This window comes from Myxine glutinosa, chromosome 11 (genome assembly GCF_964187855.1).
Source record: "Myxine glutinosa chromosome 11, kmMyxGlut1.1, whole genome shotgun sequence".
Classification (NCBI taxonomy): domain Eukaryota; kingdom Metazoa; phylum Chordata; class Myxini; order Myxiniformes; family Myxinidae; genus Myxine; species Myxine glutinosa.
In genome coordinates, this window is record NC_136271.1 from 103,096,071 (window position 1) to 103,120,626 (window position 24,556).

At 42.6% G+C, this 24,556-nt stretch overlaps 1 long non-coding RNA gene across 1 annotated transcript in view; it reads right to left on the minus strand.

Annotated features, from left to right (window-relative positions):
- Nucleotides 1-24,556, minus strand: part of LOC144888323 (uncharacterized) — a 93,083-nt gene that overhangs the window by 34,311 nt on the left and 34,216 nt on the right. The window contains exon 2 of the long non-coding RNA XR_013620917.1: nt 7,472-7,519. This is a non-coding gene — a long non-coding RNA (uncharacterized LOC144888323). The remainder of the gene's footprint in view (nt 1-7,471; nt 7,520-24,556) is intronic.

Below are 24,556 nucleotides of genomic sequence, written 5' to 3' on the forward strand. Positions count from 1 at the left end.
GGAGGGGCTCAGTTTTAAAGGTTCATGCTTAAAAACGTCATAACTCTAAAACCATGCGACGCATGACGTCATACTTGCTGCCTTTTTTGTTCGTCATGGGTATGCGATTCTGCCTGCAAAGTTTGGCCTCGATCTGTTCAGCCGTTGCAGAGAAAAAGGGGTTTTTGTGTTTTCACCAAAAACAATATGGCGGCCGAACCACGTGACCTGTGACGTCATAATTACCATTAAAATATTTTACAGACCGAGTCCCCCCTACGGTGAAAATTTGATCTCAATCGGTCTGATTATTTCAGAGAAAATCTTTTTTAAAGGAAATTAAAACTTAAAATGGCACTGAGTTAAGGATCATCAGAATTATCAGAATTCCCAAAGTTCAAAGTGCCATAACTTTGTCAAAAATGATCGAAACGTCGTGAAGTTCGAACTTGATCTGTAACTTATCATGAGGAAACCATGTGCCAAGTTTGAAATCATTAGCATTAAGCGTTTAGAAAAAAAGTCCGGAAAACTGTTCTTTGCGTGACGGACTGACGGACTGACAGACTGACAGACGGACAGACGCAAGGACGGTGTGCAAACCTATAGTCCCCTCCGGTGTACACCGACCGGTAGGGGACTAAAAATGATTAATAATGAAAATAAATAAATAATAATCATGAAAAATTTAAGTAGTTAATCAATTGGCTCATAGAATACATAAACCACCACCATTTCATCCGAATCTGTAACTTAAAAAAAATAATTAATTAAGTCATTCATTGAATAATTAAATAATTAATCGATTAAATAATTAATCAATAAATAAAAAATACCTTTTACAGCCAAATCACTTGGTCATTGTCATGTCCAAATATCAGCTTCCTAGCTCAAAAGGTGCCTGAGATATTGCCCAGATGAGAAAGGAAACAAATAAATAATTAATAATGAAAATAAATAAATAATAATAATTAAAAAATTAAAAAATTAATCAATTCGCTAATAGAACACATAAACCACCACCATTTCATCCGAATCTGTAACTAAAAAAAAAAAAGTAGTAATTAATCAAATAATTAAATAATTAATCGATTAATTATTGATTAATCAATAAATCAAAAATAGCCTTTGCAGCCAAATCAGTTGGTCATTGGCATGTCCAAATATCATCTTCCTAACTCAAAAGGTGCCTGAGATCATGGTCAGAAGAGAAAGGAAATGTATAAGTACTAAATTAATCGCTAATAATTAAATAACTCATCAATTAATTGATTAATCAAAAAACTAAAAATACTGTTTTTGACAAAGTACTTGCTCACTATTGTGCCGAAATTTCAGCTTCCTAGCTCAAAGGAGGGCTGAGATATCGCCCGGACAAACAAACAAGAAAACAAGAAAACAACGAGAGTGAAAACTGAGTATGTACTCCCTTTCAGCGTGCGTCACTGCCGAGCCCCCTTCGGTGCCCGGCAATGACGTTATGCAGCGCCTGGAGATGGCATAGGAAAGGTGTAGAATACTTATTGACTCAAGACATTTCAGCTTTTCATTTTAATTATTGTGTAAAAAATTCTAAAAAACAAATTCCACTTTTACATTATGGGGTATTATGTGTAGATCAGTGACAAAAAAGTCTCAATTTAATTCATTTTAAATTCAGGCTGTAATACAACTAAATGTGAAACGTCAAGGGTGTGAATACTTTCTGAAGGCACTTTAAGTTACAGTATATATGTTTATCCTCGTCTTCATGTAATGATTCTGGGGTGTGTTCAGTTACCAAGTCTCTTGTAGAGCGCTCACCAGGTGACAAAAGCACTCAAGCTGGCACTCAATCCGAAACCGTTGATAAGGAACGGCCAGCTTGGCAAACGCTGGCTAGCTGCTTGGTAACTGAACATACCCTGTGTTTTAATGAGACAGGAAATAAGACCAGCAATCCTGACAGGGAGAGTGTAAGATGGAACCGGGCACCACTTTAACGCTCCTGAGTCATTACATGTCCATGCAGTTTGAAAATTTCTACTTTTTGAAAAGAAAGTTTGAAAAGCAGTTTGAAGTTTGAAAATAAAAGAAAAGTTCCGAAAAACAAAAGTTTCAAAGAAAATTCAAAACCACTATTTTCTTTCCTCTGTATTATGAGAACATACCTTCTTTGGGTAGAGTAAATTAGACTCCTGCTGTGATCGCTCTGAACAAAACATGCATTATGTTGTTTCCTCTGCATGAGTTGCAATCAAAATGTACCTTTGTTTCCTCAAAATGGTACCTTTATTTAATGATAGAAGATGCATAGTGCAGTCTTCAAATGCACACCAGAGGCCAATGAAGCCAAATAGCTATGCAGTGCGAAAGAAAACACACACACACACACACACACACACACACACACACACACACGCACACACGCACACACATATATATATATTATATATAAATATATATATATATATGTACCTTCTTTGGGGAGTGTCAATTGTTAGAGCAGTGTTAGAGATGGCCAACTGGTCCATGAAAGGCTTGGGCCAACCCCACAAGAGGGTGGGAATAATTGGGGTCGTTAAAGTTAAAGTGGTACCTGTGAATAGAGCCTGTGATTGATGCTGTGAAGAGGAACAGGTTGAGATGGTTTGGTCATGTGTTGAGGAAGGATGAAAGTGACTGGTTGAGAAGAGTGATGGAAATTAATGTAGAAGGAAGTAGAAGACGGGGAAGACCGAGAAAGACTTGGCTAAAGATGGTGGAAGAAGAAATGCGGGCAAGGGGGTTAACGAGGAGAGATGCAGAAAATAGGGCAAAATGGAGAAGATTGTCATGGGGACCGCAAGGCTAACCCCCGCTCTTCTAGGGGAAATAGCCTTAAAATGCATGTTGTTGTTAAAGTTAAAGTAGTAGTTGTAGTAGTAGTACCCAAATAATTAATGAATAACTTTACAATCCGACCTACCAATATAATTAACGAATTTACAATCCGACCAATAACTTTACAAATGGAGAAGATTGTCATGGGGACCGCAAGGCTAACCCCCGCTCTTCCAGGGGAAATAGCCTTAAAATGCATGTTGTTGTTGTTGTTGTTTTACAATCCGACCTACCTTTCTTAATATTATGGAAATATTCAAGTGTTCTTGTTGGAGACTCGGCATGTTCCAAATATCACACTCAATGTCCTGATATTTTCTGTTGCTATTCACACTGATTTAAGAGAACAGCTTGTACTACCCATACTACCGAAACCAGAATGTCACAGCACATGATCCGACACTTGGTATGAATTAAAATAAACAGGAAGGAAGTGTGGTCACAGTAGTTATCCATTATAGCTGGAACATATGAAGGTGTAATTTTGAATCTCTTGGGTTATCAGTAGTTTTATAAAATCAAATTCACTGCTAATGTGAGCAACCCATCTTGCTATCCCATGTAAGAGAACGCTAGAATTTACTTCAACCTGAGCTTTCCTTTTGAAATTTTGATCACAGCAAACATCTCTGAATACTGCTTCTGTGAATGTCAAATCACTGTTTTATTTAAAACACTGGCACCACAAAATCTGAAACACGGTACTGAGATTATAATTTATGGCTGCCTCAACAAACGTTTCTCAAACATCGTCACTCCACTTGGATACACATGATCATTACCATTATATAGGTAAGAATCAAAAATGTCAGAGTCAGACGCTGAATAAAAGAGGGAGGGACTTACTTTTCAAACCCGGGAACAAACTTCAAAAATTTTTTTTTTACATAAGGACAGAGTCTGCTTTTACCACTTGGGGGCTATTTAGGTGTTACAAATCCACTTCACACAGAGCAAAGGTAGAGACAGCGGAACCTTTACAAAATATATGACTTTTCACAAGTTCCAAAATAAATCTGATAAGTTTATTTTGTTGAGGTTCGTGGAGGAACTAGAATACAGAAGATAAGAACAAAAAGAACAGTAAAAATTGAGAGGGATGAGGGGACGGAACATACCAACAGCAGGTTTGAGGTTCAAAATAGAAGGAGATTTGGGGAAATAAGTTACGTGAAGAAGAATGAGAACAAGGTGAGGACATAGGAGGTAAACAAGCACTGATACAGGTGCAAACTCTTAGTTGGATACAGGTGCAAGTTTACAAAAGTGGAAGGGAAAGCTGGGCAAGAAATATTAGAAATTGAACGAAATAATTTTTTTAGAGGAGGGTGGGAGAGCAGGGGAAACTTGGAAATTTATAGACCTGGTGGGCTTGCAGAGGATTAATGGGGGCAGAAACGATCATGGGTGATGACCCATGAATGGGGGATGACCAGAGATGGTGGTGAACAGCTGTCTGTGAAGATATGGAGGAATGAATGAAATTGAAAAAACTCAAGTTGGTTCCTCAGTTTGTTAAATCTAATTCTTCATAAAACAATTTTCTGGGGACGTCATTCTAATTTAAGAAATATAGAAAGCACAGCCCAATAAAGGAACATTGAGACAAAATACTGTCGTGTGATTTGCCCTCGGTGAAGACCGGGCAATCACGGATGGAATCGAGCTTAACGAGGCGACAATCAATCCAATGGCGGATCATACACAAGGGAGGTTTGGGGGAGAATGCCACTGCTTACCTGACGGCCCCAAGCAGTCTTCACCTGCAAATTAATAACTCAAACCAAAAGCGGAGTTACTGTACAATAATACGTGGGTTTTTTGCCGGACTCCGATAACAAAGAACGTGAAGGAAGATAAATGTCCTAAATCGGGACGCCCTCACACCTCACTTCAAATACAAGACAATGGTAAGGATAAATAAAAGAAACGTTGTTTGTGGATGCGAGCTTATCTGTCCCTGGATGTAGCGTCCATCAGGAATCGTCCCGGCTTCGTGGTGTTCCCGTCAGCTCGCTTTCCCTCCAACCAGTGCGTTGCTTATTCGTAGCTTTTCACGCCTTCTCACGTCACAGGCGCCTCTCCTCCAAACAGTGCGTCGCTTCTTGATAGTCGTTTTGCACCTTCTGCACTGATTGGCCATGGTGTCAATGGTCGGTGGCCAATCAGTGTGGCGCGTCCTTCATCCTCCCTACTCTCCAATCGATTCTCCGGTTGTTGCTCGCCCCTCCCCCTTCTGTCAATCAAGAGTTCTCCTGGGCGTGGCTCTCGCCTGCCTGGCCGATGTCTGCTTGCCATGGCGCCGTTGTACGTGGCCGCTTCCTGTTGGTTCTTCCGGTCAGTTTTATTGTCTTGTGGCGGAGGGGGGATTTAATTAGTGTTGTGCTAATGGGCCTATCTAATGTCTATGGGATATATTGTCATAAGGGACACAGGTATGATCACAGAGGGAACGACACACAATGGAATCTTATCCTTATTCCCAAATTCTAGTTACCAAGCCCCGCCTCCTCGTGGCGAGGACACAGAAACGCAGCCTACTCCGACATTCGGGCTAGACAGAACTTATTACAGGTGAGGTTCCCTATCACGACAGCCGGACACCTACCTATGCAGCTCGACCTAAATCTATATATGCCCCACCCACCGACATAACAATACATTGGGATTTTAATGTGAAGAGTGCGGCGTCAATGCTCGTCGATGTAAACGTGCAACGTCTGTAAAAGAATGATGAAAACAAAAACGAACTACAATGGGCATTCTGTGGAGCGTATACCTCCACCAGGCTGAGCAGTTTACGTTTCGTATCCCATTGATAGGCCGGATCTGGATTCGGACCTGAACCAAAATCGAATCGGCTTGTTTTCATCATCTGACCAACTCATCCACCAAGTTTTGCCATAACTCGTCCACAACCTTTTGAAATGTCATCCTATATATTGTTTCTGGATCCTATATATATCATCCTATACATTAAATAATTAAATAATTCTCGGATCTGGATATGGATTAGGATCTTCACCAAAATTGAACAAATTCGTCCGTGTCACACACCCAACCACCCCACCAAATATCATCCAAATCAGTCCACAACTTTTTGAGATATGCTGCACACAAACAAACAAACAGACAGGTGTGAAACATAACCCTTGCCACCAAACTAGAAAAGCACTCGTAGAGTGCATAGTTTCACCTCGCACGTTCATTCTGAATAAAAATATCATCGTAAACTGAACACACCACTATTATGGCCCATATTCCCATTTCATTCATGCACCCTATTATGTCACATAGTTTCTTGGCATTGGTTATGCATGCCATAAATTTAATCATTCACTCACATCGGGTCATACATCAGATATATGAAGTTTCAGATTTTTTGGGATAATTATTTCGATCAACCAATTGTAGCTTAAATACCACTTCACCAATGGCGTCATCGTTGTCACGCGATATACCCCTTGGATACCATCGGAGAAAATGATGTCCAATTTTTTTTCCCTTTAATCCAATATGGCTGCTATACCATGTGACCTATGAAGCCTGGTGTTGGCTTAGCGGTTAGGGTGCCGGCTTGGGATCCTAGGATCCTGGGTTCGAATCCCGGTCGATCGCTGAATTAACACTAGGGGGGTTGACTCAGTCTGTCATCCTTCCGAGGTCGGAAAATTGAGTACCAGTTCACTGGTAATTCCCTGTGTGTCGCAAGAGACGACCAACAGGGTTGGCAGCAGGAAGGGCATCCGGCCATAAAACATTGCCTCAAAAAAGGGGACCACAGAAAAGGTCAATCCGTGCTCTGTGGGGGAAAAATGCCCCCCAATAGGTCGTTCATACCATGTGACCTGTGATGTCAATGCTAGCAATAGAAGGTTCTCCTTATGGGGTCCTTCCTCCATTTAAAGTTTCGTACCGATTGGACAAATGGTTGCAGAGAAAACCATTTTTAAAGTGAAAATATGTAGACGCAGACGCACATACTCTTCAAGCTTGGCGAGACTGAAATCGAACTTTTATTGAAACGATTTCCATGGACACGCCATAGGGTTTTATCCTGCATGCTTGGTTTTGAGCTGGGGTAAGTACGCCGACATTAATTAATCAGTTTCACAATTGCTAGGAGAGAGTATGCGAGGGTTGTGGCAGAGAGGTATACATTGCCTTAAAAATCATCTAACAAAAACTATTTTTCATGATAATCGCAAGTAAATATATTTTAAAGAGAGCAAACAAACCCGTCATACTATAGCCATGGGATTATCCACGTGCAAATTGCCAGGGTCACGGTGGAAAGGATTTCCCCGTACGGAATTCACATGGGAATCCCGAGCACCATATGTGACGATGTGAACTGCTAATTTAGCTCTAATCACCACGGTTTTGTCATCAAAAGAGTGATGGATCTGATGAATTGCCTTTTATTTTATCACCGACAACCATGAAAACAGCACACAGCTTGCAGTCTGCTCAAGGCTGTAGTGGCGGAAGAGTGCAGGTGATTTGAACTCGAATGAAATCAAATTGGAATAAAATGAAACACTTAGTGCTAACTTAGGGATAAAGAGTTTGGAAGTGTATGCATAGTTTAAAAATATATATATTTGTATGCCTTTCAGTTTAAACTCACCTCATGTTTCGCAACCTGCTGGTCCTGATTCAGATTTGGAGATTCCTCCTGAAAAGCAAACAAAATGAGCTTTAAAAGTGTGACGTTAAATCATGGCATTTCCCGACAGCGTTTGTATAAATTAAAAGTAACAAACAGCGAGAAAGCAGTCCTGATGAGCCATTCAATGGCCACCATGGTATTTAACCCTAACCCTAACCCTAACAACCCTAACCCTAATCAGCAAGAATAACAAGAAAGCTCGAAATGGGCACTTGCACACATGCCCTGTAAAGATCCATCGCTGGTGTGGAAGTCACATTCCATGTGCACACCATGGAAGGTGCAAGTGTTTTCTTCACCTGTTCAAAACCAAAGTAAACACCAACGAGTACAGCTGCCCAGCAGGCCAGACTAGTCCAGTGTTTCGACCTCCTAGCGGTCTCTATCTCCCAAAGGGGCAGTGTGAAGACCGCTTAGTGGTCGAAACATCTGAACTGACCTGGGCACCGATACTCGTTGAAGAGGAAGAAGAAAATGTGTGGCGTTTGTTATATGGACAAGTTCGGACATTGAAGTATTTTTTTAAAACGTCATTTAGGGCTTTTAAAGTAAGAAGCAATTCAGCTGAAGTTGGAGGTATTGAGAATGAAAGAACGATTGAGCAGTGAGTTACGATTCACTTGTGCAAAAAAAAACAACAGGGAAAAAAGAAAAACAAGAAAACAAGCGTTACGCCTCGGTCCCCCGTCGGTGAAGTGATGTGAGTTGACAAAGTGGAAGACGCAAGGCGGCCATATTGGATTTTTTGGACGTGGCAACCCAATTTTCAATAGCGTTCTTCCTTATGCCTCGATACACCCACACACCAGATTAGACGTTAGTAGTTCATTTATTTTTCCAGATATTCCACTCACAAGGTTCAGACATTTACTTTTCAAGATATTGCGCTCACAAGGTTTAGATATGGTGACAGCCATCTTGGATTTTGACGTGGCGACCTAATTTTCAATAGGGTTCCTCCATATGCTTAGTTGCACCCACACACCAAATTAGAATTCGGTCCTTCGCTTACTTTTATAAAGATATTGCAGTGCACGTACGCACGCACGGACGGAGGGTAAAAACATAGTCCCCCTTTCGCTACGCGGTGCGACGGGGGACAAGAAGGCAATCAGAGATTGCAAACCCTCGCCAGGATGTATTTTCAGTGGTTTTTAAGGCTTTCGTGTTAAAACAAATATGGCGGACGAACCACATGACCGATGACATCATCATTGTTTTTTTTTCTAAACTAATTTATTCCTAGATTATGCTCAAGAAATTTCATCTTGATTGGATGAAGTTTTGTACTTGTCGAATTATGATGTCATAATGGAGGGACCTTTGACATCTTCATTAACACATTTTATTCCCCATGGAGAGTTCTTTACAATGAGCCATGTCTCAATTTCTTCTATTCAGCACTTTCGGAGATATAGAGGTGCAAAGTTTTTCGGTTTTTCCGAGATGGCGGCTGAACCATGCGACCTATGACGTCATAATTATCATTAAAAAATTATACAGGTGGAGTTGCACCTATGGTGAAAATTTCCTGTCGATCGGACCAACGGTTGCAGAGAAAATCATATTTATTCTGTGCGGACAAACAGACAAACAAACAGGCAAACGGACTCAAATGCAATACCCTCTCCTCTGGTGAGGGTAAAAATCGGGGGGCAGAGGGGTAATGGTGGGGGCAGTTGAAAAGAATGGGAAGGATTCAATAAGCAAGTCAAGAAGTGTGAAAGGAGAGAACCCAGGATAAAATTAACGTTCGGCATTTTTACTCGGCATTTTAAAATTCAGATATTCCCAACTACAACCATTTTTTTGTGAGCTCTTTCTGTGACTTCATGTTTCTCACTTGATGCTGTAGTTCTTCCTGAACTCTCCGATGCATTTGCTCGGTCGATCTTGTGTTCCAGCATTATTTGCTTTCCATCTTGCAAACCGATCAGAATTTTCTCGTTGGATTGTACCAATAATTTTTGAGGACGTTTGATAGATGGGGTAACTGAGCTGCTTCCACTGATGGTGAGCAGCACTTTCAAACACAATTTTGCTCACCCACTCTAACCTCATTTTTCAACTTAAGTTGGACGTCAACATTCTCTCGTTGGTGCACATTTAGTTTTTTCAGAGTTTTTGATCCATGTTTGGTTTTAGCTCCCGTGATCTTTAGTTGTTCAGCCCTTGTGATCAAGGAAATTGAAAGGGAAGTTTCTGATGTCGTGTGTAATGCCGGCCTACCTTTACGGTCTGTCGTTGTCTCTCAGTCGGTGCCACTGTTTCCAGAGGCTGAAGGTTTGTGAGAACAACTGGGTGAGGAGGATTGTGGGAGTGAAGAGGGTGGATAGAAGGAGAATAGATGAACTGAGGGAGGAGATTAGTGTGCAGATGAGCTTGACGGGGACATTGGTGAAATGCCGGCTGAGAAGGGATAGAGATTTGGTGCGGATGGGGGAAGAGAGAATGGCAAAGAGAGCGGATAGGTTGAGGGAACAAGGTAGGAGGAAAAGAGGTAGACCACGGTTGAGATGGGAGGATTGTGTGAGGTGGGAGTGGTTGGAGGGTGGAGAGAGTTGGCTGAGGACAGAGGGGAGTGGAGGAGTATCGTGGTCAAGGTAGGGCAGAAGCTTGGTACCATTGGACCTCACTCCTTTTGAAGGCAAGCGGTGGAGAAGAAGATCCTTAGTTTACAACTACTGTGATTGAGGAAGTGATCAGTTGAGCAACATGCCCCTCACATGGCTCGATTTGATAGAATGCCGTTAACATCTGATATTCTTGTAATAATATAGTCAGTACCTTTTTGATCTTGGATGTTTCCAAGGACAGATACCATTTGCTCGGCATTCTAAAAAATGTGTCCGTGATAGCCAGGCCTTTATCTTTGCAAAGTTCAAGTAATCTGTTGCCATGAGACTTGGACTTGCCTTTGCCAAAAGTACACAGAATATGGCACCAGGTTTTTTTTACAGTATGTTCCAACCCTGGCATAAAAGTCTCCTATCAAAAGAAGCTCAGCAGAGTGTGGAACAGTATGTTTCCCAAAATTTCATCAATGCCTTATGTTTTTTTTTTGTGTCCAGGTTTGTATGGAACGTGAAATACGAGCTTGTTGTATATTGAAATCTCCAAATAAAAAGAACATTTGACCATCATCGTGTTGAAATAACATTCACAATTCTCAAACCTGTAATTAAAAAACAAGACCGAAAGTCTAACAGCAGCGTAGCCTGGCTTGTAAAATATTATAAACCAAAAACACATAATATTAGCTTTTAAACAGTCGCTAATGCTGTTTATAACATTAAAACAAAGAAATTTGGAGGAATCCCGACATCCGTGAGGTAAGTTTTACTTACAGAACTGAGGGAAGATCTACTGTAATCTATATACCCCACAAGGGTTGGGTAATAACATGCTATCAAAAAACCGAGGCGACTTCCTTACTTCCGCGGTTGTTAGTACTGCACACCGCTTATCACGGAATCATGAACCATACACCGCTTCAATACATTAACTTTGTATACACAACATTGGGATTAAAGTGATGTGGTTATATTTACTATATTATTATTATTATTATTACGATTACTAAAACTATACTACTGAAACAATACACTACTGTATTAAGAAACCTTGGCTTAATTTGTCTGAAGCGGTCCGAAGGGTAGGCATAAAGCCTAAGGCCTTTATGTACCGTTTTGTTGGAAGAGCCGTAACGCCGATTCTTTCGATATTTTATGATCATTTTAGCAATCGGTTTGTTTGTGTTTCATACTGAATTAAGAACGTAAAGGTAGAGCATGGCGATTATGATATATGACAGGTTCGACGATAAGTTCGGCTTGAACCAAATTGGAATCAAAATGCCGGAGTGTGGAGAGTCAGCCGCCGTACAGCTGTAATGACATCAGACGTAATCACATCGCCCTGTCATGTGACCAGATCCTCAGCTCTGATTGGTATACGTTTGAGGGGACATACATACATAAATGCATACATACATGCATACATATATACATACAAACATACAGATGGACAAACACTGTTCTAGACGGCTTTGCCCTATGGGCTACGCCATAAAGAATTCCACTCACATGCAAGTTACAGTTAGAGTACTCCGAGAACCCAGAAAAAATACATGCTTATAATAAGGCCATGGAGGAGGAGGAGGCCATTTGGCCCGTCAAAGCCTGTGCAGTGGTTTCCAACCTATGGGTGTTTGTCCATGCTCTGTACGTTTTAAACGCCGAGTGTCAAGCAAGGAAGCAGCACACAAGATTTAAAAAAGTCCTTCGAAGGACTCGGCCAGAGTCGGCCTCGAACCACTGACCTCTCAGATTCGGAGAGGATGCTCTAACCATTTGTCTGTTTGCTTTGAGCACAGGTTTGAACACACAAAGTTGCTATAATGAGCCCACTTAGCACAAAAGTTGTCCAATAAAGGCTTTTCATAAGGAAGGACAATGCTGTTGATAAGTAATTGTTTAATCTCCGTCTGTGTAAATTGTGGCTAATTTCTTCACAATGGCTTGGTTGTGGAATCGCTGTTGTTGGTCCCATGCGCCTCGGTAGGGCATGTCAAGGCACCATTACCTCGGTCATGAACGGTTCCATGGCTGTGAATTTCCCTGGGACAGATTGCTACTCCATCGCAGGGAGATGTCAAAGCCGCCCTAAGTTAGGAGTCCAGAAGTTGTGCGGAGTACCGCCACACAATGGCCTACTCTTTTCGAAGGGTACATTGGGACCTAATTCCCACATGCAAATGTAAGCTGATGGAACAACCAGCTTAATGACCTCTTCAAAGGAGGGTGTCCTCAATGATGCAACACTCTGCATGAGAATAACCAGGAGTTTATAATCGGCATAAAAATCCGACACAAACTACATTAGGTCAAAGGAGAGAATGTAACATGAACAAGTCAGAGTCGGAGAAAATATTGGCCAACAAACTGATTCTGAACAAAGTCCAAAGTAACCAAACTCGAAAGGCAAACAAAAAATATACTAGAGTGGACAATACAAATTGTAAAATTTTAATTAAAATAAATAATGATAGATTACACCACAATGTGAAGTGAGAACATTGCACATTGTTTAATTTGAGGTTTACAATTTTCAGGAAAAATCGACGATAATTTCACCAAAGACCATAAAATGAGAAAGGCTGATGTGATGCTCCCATTCATAGCATGACGATGATGAAAAAGCACCAATCAGATATACGTGTTATTCACACGCTCCTGCATAAGAATAACAGACGGCTAATCGTGCAATAAGCAGAATAGTCCCGGAGAGCAATGCTGAAACAATGCCGTTTGTGGTTTAGGAAACGTTGATGGGAGTGCTGAGAGGTCACCGAGACCTTTTATTCGGATCCCAAAAAGAGCGAACACTCAGGAAGAGAAATGTAAGTGCTGGGTTTGTACATGTGTAAAACCACATTGACAGTCGCATGCGGACAAAACATAAAGGCAGCACAGCGACATGCAAAGTCTTTCCTTGGCACCTCTGAGTTCCTCACCACATACAAGGCTTTCATCCGCAGCTCAATGGAATACTGCTCTCCCCTCTGGGCCGGTGCTCCTGCCTCACACCTAGCTCGTCTTCACGCTGTTGAAACCAAAGCGTTCAGAATCATTGGAATCTCCCGCGATGACGCTATCTCCGAGGGCCTTCCACTTACTTACCGCAGGCAGGTTGGTGGTCTTTCTGTCTTTACGACTCCTCTCCGGCCTTGCTCCTCCAGCTCTATCTGTGCTCTGTCCCCAAAATATTTCTGCAGGTCGCACAATATCTGCCAGCAACCCTCTTATGGTTAAAATGCCATCATCAAGGCTCTCTGCTCACCTTCACTCTTTCATTCCCCTTTTCTCCCGCCTCTGGAACAAACTCCCTCACTCTCCAATCCCACTCCTCCCTCCAGGTCTTTAAAACAGCTGTTCACAACCATCTCTTATCTTCCCCCATCCAAAACCTTAATCTTTTCTACCCCCGTTAATACACCCCAAATCCACCTCCTTCAAATTCCATTTTCTTTCCTGAAAGTCCTAGTAGTATCCATCTTGTTTATCGTTCAAATTCCATTTTCTTTCCTGAAAGTCCTAGTAGTGTCCATATTGTTTATCACGTGTGCCCCACCCCAACCCTATCCCTTCCACAGATCTCCTGATGTCCCTGTTCTCTACTGTTGTTGCGCTTCCCTTTCTCTCCACCTCTCTTCTCCCACTCCCTGTATTATATGTTATATGTGTTAGCTCTTACACGAGCCTAGATTAAGTATACAAAAAAAAAGGAATAAAAAAATGGAAAGTTTTCATCTCCATTCGATGTAACAATTCAGACGCTTATCACACGACTTCAGCGATAGTTCATCACTTTTATAGCAAGAAGCTTCGTGTGATTTTATCAGATTTTTGGAAGAGTATTACTCTTGTGACCATTAAATATCCTTTTATGAGCAATAAGGACTGCTTGTGGGATATCGATCATCTCACTGTAACTTTCAAACAGAGTAGGCCATTGTGTGTTGGTACTCCAGCGAAAGTGAGAATTCTCCCTTTTTGGCAATAAGTTTCGTGTAATATGATCTTTTGGATATCACAGACAAATATTACACTTCACACTTTGTCACTGCACTTTTGTCAATCTTATTGTTGGACGAAGTGCTCAAAGTTTAGTTTTCGACAAGGTTTAGCATAGTTTGGTGAAAATCTTGGTTCTACAAAATTGAGAGAGCAGGTTCCATTTTTATCCAAAACTAGCCGAAAGCACCCGGCGTTGCCCGGGTTCTTTTTGAATGAATTTACTGCTATAATTCAGCTTTTACTTGCGGCTGTGGAAGATTGACTACTATAATTCAGCTCAGCTTTTAATTGCGAAATGGGCCCAGCCGGCCGAAGCGGCCTCAACCGGCCTCGCGACCTAGCCTATAACCTTCCCGGGGCCCATCCCGACATTTTTTGTTTTAGTGGTTTCCTCCTATCTTTCACCGTTCAGGAGATTAGCGCGTGCAGACAAACAAACAAACAAACAAACAAACAAACAAAAACTTTCTTTTATATATATATATGTAGATAAATGAAGACATACGCACAAAGACATTTATGAAACCGACTTGTAAATGTACAGCACAAACTAATTTTTGCTAAACTACAAAAACACAAGTAGACAAAAGACAAATTGACATATGTAGTAAATAAGATTTGATCCTCAGATCTATCATCCTGAACATCATGCATTAAATGGAAATACAAAATGGAAGAGTTTCAATTTGTTCTTGGTTGTTGTTGGTAGTTTATGCATTCTGTTTATGTGTGAAAATACCACATATCATTAGGCAAGAAACTACCTAAAACGCATGCCAAAGTACTAGTCCAAAGATTAACCCTTATCTCAGATAGGCCTGGTGTTGGCTTAGCGGTTAGGGTGCTGGCTTGGGATCCTAGGATCCTGGGTTCGAATCCTGATCGATCGCTGAATTAACAGCGAGCTTGAGCACCAGCTTGCTGGTAATTCCTTGTGTGTCGCAAGAGGCGACCAACAGGGCTGGCGGCAGTAAGGGCATCCGGCCATAAAACATTGCTTCAAAAAGGGGACCATGGTGCCCGAAAAAGGCCAACCCCTGGTCTGCAGGGAAAAATGGCCTCTAAAGGTGGTTCTTCTTCTTCTTTCAGATACAGCAGCATGTTGTGACAATGTGTTGGAGCACATCTTGGAAAAACATCTCATCAGGATGATAATGCAATGCAGGCAACACACCAGAATGGTAATTTAGTCAGGTCCTGCTCTATTTGGAACATAGCCCAGGAGTAGATAACTTGATGAGTAAGCTACCACAGAGCGGAACTAGTCCACCAGTTGATGGATACCTCAGGTCGAGCACACGAGCTTAGTCATTTGAAATCCCATGCACAGACTCTTCAAAGACAAAATGGATGACAGAATCAGTCCCAGCAACACACCCTGTTACACGCCTTGCGGAGTGACCTTTGCTGTCAAAATCATGCTGAGGTACCATAGCCAATGATTAAAATGGCTGTTGCACTACTTTTGACAGATGTAAGTGAACTAAGGTACTAAGGTACAGAACATGTGTGCAATTGGTCACATACTACATTGGAAATCAAGTGCTTTGGCCTGATGTAGAAATAAAAGCCACAAGTCCCTTTGAAGGCCTCTTTTTGTGATATAATGTTGTGCTTCCTCAAAACTTTTAATTCTAGGGTGGAAGGGAAGGTGGGGCTCAATAAAGCATGATTATCAAAAAAGGTAACCAATTTAAATTTTATTTTGAGGCACACTTTGCAGTGCCTGATTGTTTTCTCCAAGAAGTCCATGCACCAGAGAAGTGAGTGAGGCCTACGTAGTTACAACACCTTATCACAATATATTTTCGCACGGGCCTCCAGGCACGAGCCCAGAGCCCGATAGATGTACGGTAATTGTTCTGCCATGCCTGGGCACATCCGTGGGGACTTTTGTGGACAGGGTGCAGTGAAGCAGGCGCTGCTGAGCTTGCACAGAACTCTCAAACTCAGCAGAACACCAACAGGCCCAGAAAAGCCTGCCGGAAGGCAAGACGTTGCTGATGCTGTTGTTCAGTGCAGAAGTTTGGCAAGGACCTCGAGGAATAAGGTCACATGAAAACAAAACTTTCTGCAGAAAGGGCAATTGGGAAGGTCCAAGTGGGAGGCAGAGGAGTAAAGCGAAAGCACAATTACCTGTATAAGAATGAGCTGTCTATATGACATTAATAAGGACACACAGAATGGAGAGCAGTATTTATCAGGATTATTCCTAATCGAGCCAACTGATGTGTCCTCTAATTTATGGGGAAAGAGGGAGGATAAGGGGGGAGCAATCACAATTCTTATGTTAATAACGCTCCATTGTGAATGTTCCTTTTTCATGGAAGTCTATTAATCACATCTTATTACGACTACCAGCCTGATGGTGGCTCAACAATTAAGGTGGATGGCTTAAGATCTTCAGGTTTGGAGTCCAAGCCCCTGTCGCCCCATAAATCAGCACCAGGTGGGTTTACCCATCGTGTCATCGTTCTGAGCTCGGCAAATTGAGTACCAGCGAATAGGGAAAAAAAGATCCATTCGAGTATCCTGTATCTGAGTGGCAACCCATCCAGGATTGTGTCCCCTAGCCAATGAAACCACCTCAGCAGGCCTATATGCCTCATGGGACACAACGAATCTTTTTTTATTTTCGGATACTCAGTCAGGACTCGTATAAGAGCTAACACATAGAACATATAATAAAGGGAGTGGGAGACAAGAGGGGTAGAGAAAGGGAATTACAACAACAGTACAGAACAGAGACATCGGGAGATCTGTGGAAGGGAGAGGGCTGGGGCGGGGTACACAGGATAAACAAGATGGAATTGGGAGGAATTGAAGGAGAGGTAAGGGGATTGAGGAGAAAACAAGAGGGCTGAAGGTGGTAGACAATAAATGGCAAACAATACACAATAAAAAGACAATAGCAAATGAATAGAAAATAAAAAGACAATAAATGGCGAACGTGGACTCAAACTAGGAAAAGGTAGACTTCAAATAATCTGGTACGAAAAGCTCGACAAATGCTCACAAGTTGGCACAGATTTTAAAACAACACGGATCTCGGAGGACACAGCAAACATGGAGACCACAAAATAAACACAACAAAAACGACCGGGAAGACTTATCTTGAAGGTGGTTATTATTATTATTGTTATTATTATTAAAATTATTATTACCAGTACAAAAGCCACTGATTTCCATGACTGCAATTTATCTTCCCCCATTTAGCACCCTATGGGGCCTCTAAAGTGGGCTCCAAATAGGCAAATGTAAACCGCTTCCAATAAAATATAACGACAACAATAGACGTTTCTTAAGTTCAGCTCTTGAATTTTCAAATTAGGTTAAAATTAGTTCCCATGAGGAAGGAATAAAGAAAGAACCTTGCCCTGGTGAAAATAGTTCATCAAGTCCATTTACAAAGCCAATTCGCAACACTTTATGATTATCCTAATTCACAACTGCAAGGCAAATCTTTTTAAACAGATCTCAAGGCTCATAGAAAGATGAAACAACAGGTATTATTGAACAGACTCACAGGTATAATGGCTATAATGTTCCCTCTGAGTCTGGGAGGTCGGTGGAGTGCACCTTTCTTTGCAGTCATACCAAACACTTTCAAAATGGTACGTACCACATATACATAATTATATATACACATATACACAGATATATATACACATCTACACAAATATAATATGTATATATATACATGTTCAGCGGAAGACTGAACTTGGGGACGACTAAGAAGAAGACCTTTGTTGGTCGAAAGCTTTTCGAGAATTAAAGATCGACGTCCTGAAGCTACGTCCGCGTCTGATTTAATCTCCCGATTATTTATTTAATGCAAATGAGACGCCCTGCTCGTACTGTGGAGTTTCTACTATTTCTGCTATCTATATTTTCTGCTATCTCTGCCGCTCCATTCCTCATCCCTCAAATCGGCAGTCTGCAGCCTCCTCACTCTCTGAAGACTTGGACAACTGGTCAAACTGGCCAAACTGGGACATCACAGACTGGGCAAACAAGTGGAACATGTCTTTCAATCCTGACAAATCTCACACTCTTACGATGTCTCTCCGAAAAGAACGACTGGACAACCCTCCCATCCACTTTCTGAATAATCCTCTCCAAGAAGTTCTGTCACTCAAGCTTTTGGGTCTCACTATCTGCCATGATCTTTCCTGGGAAAACCACATTTCCAAGCTGGCCTCCAAAGCCAGTCGCCGACTGGGCATCCTCCGTCGTGCGAAGTCCTTCCTTGGCACACCTGAGCTCCTCACCACATACAAGGCTTTCATCCGCAGCTCAATGGAATACTGCTCTCCCCTCTGGGCTGGTGCTCCTGCCTCACACCTAGCTCATCTTCACGCTGTTGAAACCAAAGCGTTCAGAATCATTGGAATCTCCCGCGATGACGCTATCTCCGAGGGCCTTTCACTTACTCACCGCAGGCAGGTTGGTGGTCTTTCCGTCTTCTACCGACTCCTCTCCGGCCTTGCTCCCCCAGCTCTCTCTGGGCTCTGTCCCCCAAATATTCCTACAGGTCGCACAAGATCTGCCTGCAACCCTCTTATGGGTAAACTGCCAAAATCAAGACCCTCTGCTCACCTTCACTCCTTCATTCCTCTTTTCTCCCGCCTCTGGAACAAACTCCCTCACTCTCTTCAATCCCACTCCTCCCTCCAGGTCTTTAAAACAGCTGTTCACCACCATCTCTTATCTTCCCCAATCCAAAACCTTGATCTTTTCTACCCCTGCTAATTTCACCCCAAATCCACTTTTTTGAGGTGACTTTTGTCTTCTTTCCTGGAAGTCCTTGGTGTCCTTGCGTTTTATACCTATCCTGCCTCCCCCCAGGCCCTCTCCCTCCCACACATCTCCCGATGTCCCTGCTCTCAAATGTTGTGTTTGTGTGCTTCCTCCCCTTCTCTCCCCATCTTGTCGACCGCTCCCCTTTTGAAATACTTTGTTTGCTTGTTTGTTTGATTTGTTTCTTTGATAAATGTTAGCTCTTTCACGAGCCTCGACTCTGTATACCAAAAAAAAACAACTCACATATATATATATATATATATATATATATATATATATATATATATATACATATATATATATACATATATATACATATATATATACAGTCAAGTGAAAAAGTAAGTACACCCCATGTAAAGTTTTGACTTTTTCAACATATAGCTATTTCGTCTTCATTTCAACAATATTGATAGATAAAGGTGATATAATATAACAAATATCATGAAACATTTACATTTTGTAGTCCATTGTATAATGTAAATAAACATAAATTTCGCATGTGGAAAAAGTAAGTACGGGGGATAGTGGGGAAGATATATATATAGATATATATAGATATATATATATATATATATATAGATATATATTATATATATATAGATATATATATATAGATATATATATATATATATATATATATATATATATATATATATATATATATATGTATATGTATATATATATATATATATATATATATATATATATATATATATATATATATATATATATATATATATATATATACAGTAATATATATATATATATTATATATACAGTATATATATATATATATATATATATATATATATATATATATATATATATATATATATATATATATATATATATATATATATATATATATACAGTATATATATATATATATATATATATACAGTATATATTTATATATATATATATATATATATATATATATATATATATATATATATATATATATATATATATATATATATATGTATGTATATATATATATATAGTATATATATATATATATATATATATATATATATATATATATATATATATATGTGTGTGTGTGAGGTGTGCGAGATGTTATATTATATCACCTTTATATCATATATATATATATTGTAACGATTTTGAGAAGTGTAACGGGTTTTGAGAAGTGTAACGGGTTTTGAGGAGTGTAACAATTTTGGAGAAGGGTACGGATGTGAAGAGTATGGTTTTGGTATGGTAACATCCTGGTAATGTAAATAATGGTCGCAGCCGTCCTCCTAATTAATTTCATAGAACATACACGCAGGTCACGATATATCTTTTAAATAGTGTATTTCCTTATTCCATGTAGGCTAAGTATGTGTTTTCCACTAGATTGACTTTGCATTGTATCAAACAAAATAAGCGTAGGCCCTTCCAATTTCCCCAAAACCTCCTTCCATTTGCCTTCCGCATTTTGGTCGGTTTTTCTCTTCAACCACCATTGGCCATGAAACAGGTCGGAGAAGAAAGGCGTGTCTCCACCTCGTCAGAAGAGGGCAGGAGTGAACCGGCCCTAACAGCCAATCAACACCGCGGTGAGTGACCCGGTAGGCGTGCCCTCGGAGCCGGCGGCTTAATTCCGCCGGAGGTGATAAAAGCGAATGTAAGGAACTGCTTGACGAAGAGGCCTTGAGAGATACGCTGGGGGATGACCTGGAAGAGGAGCGCAATCCACCGCAAGCCCTACCTACCTACCTGCCTGCAATATCCCCTGTCGTTGGAGAGACGCGCTGAACGGAGGGAGACGGCTCCACCCCAGGAAGAGGAGCAGGTGTGCCGAGCCAGCGCGTGACGGCCGCGGATACGCGACGGAGGTTTTCCCGCCAAAACGCGAGGGGTTGAAAGCTGCGGCCTCCGACCTTGCCTTCCTCTCAAGCAATCAACCTCGAGCCATTACCTGCCTGCAATATCCACCGTGTGAGTGTGAACGTCCTGTCCTACTCGTTTGTCTTGGGATTAAGTAAATGAAATAGAATAAGTTAACAATGCACTGTGTGACTGCTCTTTTCCATCTATTGCTGTAAATAATATTGGTCGCTCTAAAATATTGCTTGTGTGTGTATAATAAATCTGTTCTTCCTCCAAACTCTGTCTTTCTTCTCTCTTCTTCTCTTTCGGTCGCTTTAGAGGTTTCCCAATTGAATATCTGTAGCGCGATTAGTCAACGTTCGGTTGGAATCGGGTTCTAATCGGGGAGTAACTGTTCGGACGCGGTTAAATACACCACCGCTCGGTCAATATAACATCTAAAAGCCGTGTCCGTAACAATTGGTGTCGAGGAGTGGAATTCGGACCCGGGACTAAATTTATTAGGCCCAAATTTTGGAACACCAATTGTACCACTAGGGTAACAATTGGTGTCGGGGAGTGAGATCGACCCGGAGCGCGCTGGTGTCGGGGAGTGAGATCGACCCGGAGCGCGCTGCACGCGCTCAAAATTATAAAGCGGACGAAATTGTGTTGTTTTATAAAACCCGAATTTTGAGATCGCGCCATGGACAATCAAGGCGATCGGATGTCGGTGGGGGAGATAGACGGGTTAGGGGTAACCCAGGAACCAGGGGAAATGTATGTGGAAGAAAGGGAGGAGGAGAGCAATGAGGAGGCGGTTGAGGGGGTGTCAGACGCGCAAAATGGCGTCCTCGCGCACGTGGGTGTAGCGGCACCAAATTTTGCCACGCCCGCGACCGTGGTAGCGCCCCTGGTGGATTCAAACCTTTTGTTGCTACAAATCGGGGCCCTTATGGACAAAATGAGGGACGAAGCGAGGGCTAATAGTGAGCGATTAGAGGGCCAAATGGGGGCAATGGGGGGCAAAATGGGGGGAAAAATGGGGGAAATGGGGGAACGGCTAGAAGCTAAATTTGAGGGGTTAGACAATAATTTTAAGGAGTTAGACAAGAAATTTGAGGGGTTAGACAATGGGATAGAAGGAGTGAAACATGGGTTAACGGGGGTGGAAAACAGAATGGCTGCCCAGGAGAATCAGTTAGAGGGGGTGAAAAATGGGTTAATGGGGTTAGAAAATAGGATGGAGGACAAATTGCGGGAAATAGGGGAACAATCCGCCCGGGAAATCGAACAGATGGGGAACCAGATGGAGGAAATACGACGAGGGGTGAGTGAGGAGGTCTCGGGGCTACGCGAGGAAGTAAAGCGAGGCGAAAAGCGTATAGAGAAAGAAGTGAGGAATAATACGGCTAAGTTACAAGGGGGAATAGAAGATCTGACGGAGGAGGTGGAGCAGCTGACAGAGGGACAAACTAAGTTAGTGGAGCAGGTTCAAAGGAACACTGCAGTACTCGGAGGGTTAAAGGCGACACAAAAAGAAATTAAAAATGACTTGATAGCGACACAGAGGCAATGTCAGATGGTACGGGAGGAACTGACAATGAGGGTGGAGGAGGTGACGGAGATAATGGAGACAAAGGACCGGCAGGTGAGGATGCACATAGAGACGGTCACGGTAGCCTTAGAGGACGAACTTGAGGGGACGCACCGAGAAATAAAAGAGGTTAAACAAAAACTAGAGGAAGTGGAAGAAGAGGTGAGTGAAATTAAGAAGAGACGGAGGGAAACTAAGAGGGAGATAAAGGAGGAAGTCATGGAATATGTACAAGGTCTGTGTTCAAATCATGATGTGATGCTCACTAACCAAATAAAGAGTTTGCAGGTGGCAAAGGAGGTGCGGAGACGATGTACAGAGGTGAGTGGCAATGTATATGATGTGAGGAAAGCTTCAGTCGGCTTGGGGATTGGTTTGGATCCGGGTGTTCGTGAGAGGCCGTTGGTGAAGTGTGCGACAGGTCTGGTGTGCGAAAAAAGAGGTGTGCGAGAATGTCCGACCATGGGGTGTGTGAGAAAAAAGTGCACGCCGAGGAGTGAGTGTGCCGTCAGGAGTGAGCCGGTCGAAGCGCGTGTGCGAGGGGGTACATGGAAGCGCGGTGTGGTGAGTGTTACAGAGGATGTAACGAGAAAGTGTACACCTGTGGTGAGTGTTACGGAGGAAGTAACGAGAGAGTGTACACCTGTGGTGAGTGTTACGGAGGAAGTAACGAGAGAGTGTACACCTGTGGTGAGTGTTACAGAAGATGTAACGAGAAAGTGTACACCTGTGGTGAGTGTTACGGAGGAAGTAACGAGAGAGTGTACACCTGTGGTGAGCGTTACAGAGGATGTAACGAGAAAGTGTACGTCTGTGGTGAGTGTTACAGAGGATGTAACGGGAGGGTGTGCGCGAGAAAGGTGTATAACGGACGGGTGCATGAGGAAAGAGTGTGCCGTCGAAAGTAAGGGTGAGTGCGCTGTCAAGAATGGAGGTGAGAGTATTGAGAGTGACAAGGAGGGTGAGTTGGTTGTGACAGGGGAGCGAGGATGTACACCTGGGATGGAAGGATGCACACCTGGAATGGTAGAGCGTGAGTGGGAATGCACGCTGGAGTTGGTGGTGAGGCACGTGGTTGGGTGTGCGAATGAGGGCACACCTGTGATTGTCACAGAGGAGGTGACCGAGGAGGGGGCGCGAAGCGGTGTATTGGTGAGGTGTGCGAGCAACGAATGTGTGCCAAAGTGTTCGGTGGTCAGGTGTGTGACCAAGTCGGTGAGCGGAGTGAGTGTACCGAGGTGTGAAAGAAAAGGTACGAGGAGAATGGGAACGGCTGCATGTATGAGCAAGAAAGAGGTAGCGTATGCATGTAAGCCTGCAGGTGAAGCGTCGACGGTAACCGGGTTAAAGGTTAGGTCGACTTTTAGCCGGATCGGGCCCTCGGTGCGTGCCGGGCTTCGCGTGCCGCGAGAACCAGCGGAGATCCGAGCCACGGCGGGTTCGAAAGGACCGCCGTGCGCGATCCACGCTGGGCCTCGCGTGGAGCGGCCGCGTCCGGGCTCCACTAGGCGGAGCGGGCCGCCCGATAGGAAGGGTCGTCATGGCGACCACTTTCTATTGAGACGTGCCGGCAGGTCGAGATCGGGACATTGGATGGCTCCACGCCGAGGTGGTGCATGGGATCTCGGCCCGGGTAAGCCTCCGTCCCTGCCCCGAATGCGGGACGCATCCAGCCGCCAGCACAAAAGAATCCGCGTTCAGTGCTCGGCTGTACGAAGCCGGGCTGTAGATGTGAATTGGCGCACCGAGAGGATGTAATAAGTAGACGGGTGATGGTGATAGTGATAGTGATTTAAAACGAAATTTAGAAAAGTGAATAGAATTGGCGGTAAATGGAAAATTTTTGAATTGTTGGATTTGGACGAGCGAAATTGGTAGTGAGAGACCCCCGATGTGGTGGGATGGCAAATCCACCATCCCTCACAGGTTGGGGGCAAAGGAGCACTAGATTATGGGGTGTATGGCAGTGAAAACTAGCCCGGGTGGGTTAGGATATGGTGATAGGGATCTAGCGAAGATGACCTTAGGTAACGATAAGGTTAGTTAGTGACTGATACCTGTAGTGGGGACGCAGGTAGGTTAGTGTGGTTGATAATGACGTGGGAGCGCAATAGTTTAAAGGGACGACTGGGAAGCGCAAGTTTCAGAGGGGAGGAGTTAGCTGAGATGATGCCGTGTGTGGGAGAATGGAACAGGTGTGATTGCACAGGTGTGCAACTGAACAGGTGTGTGGAGCAGTGTATG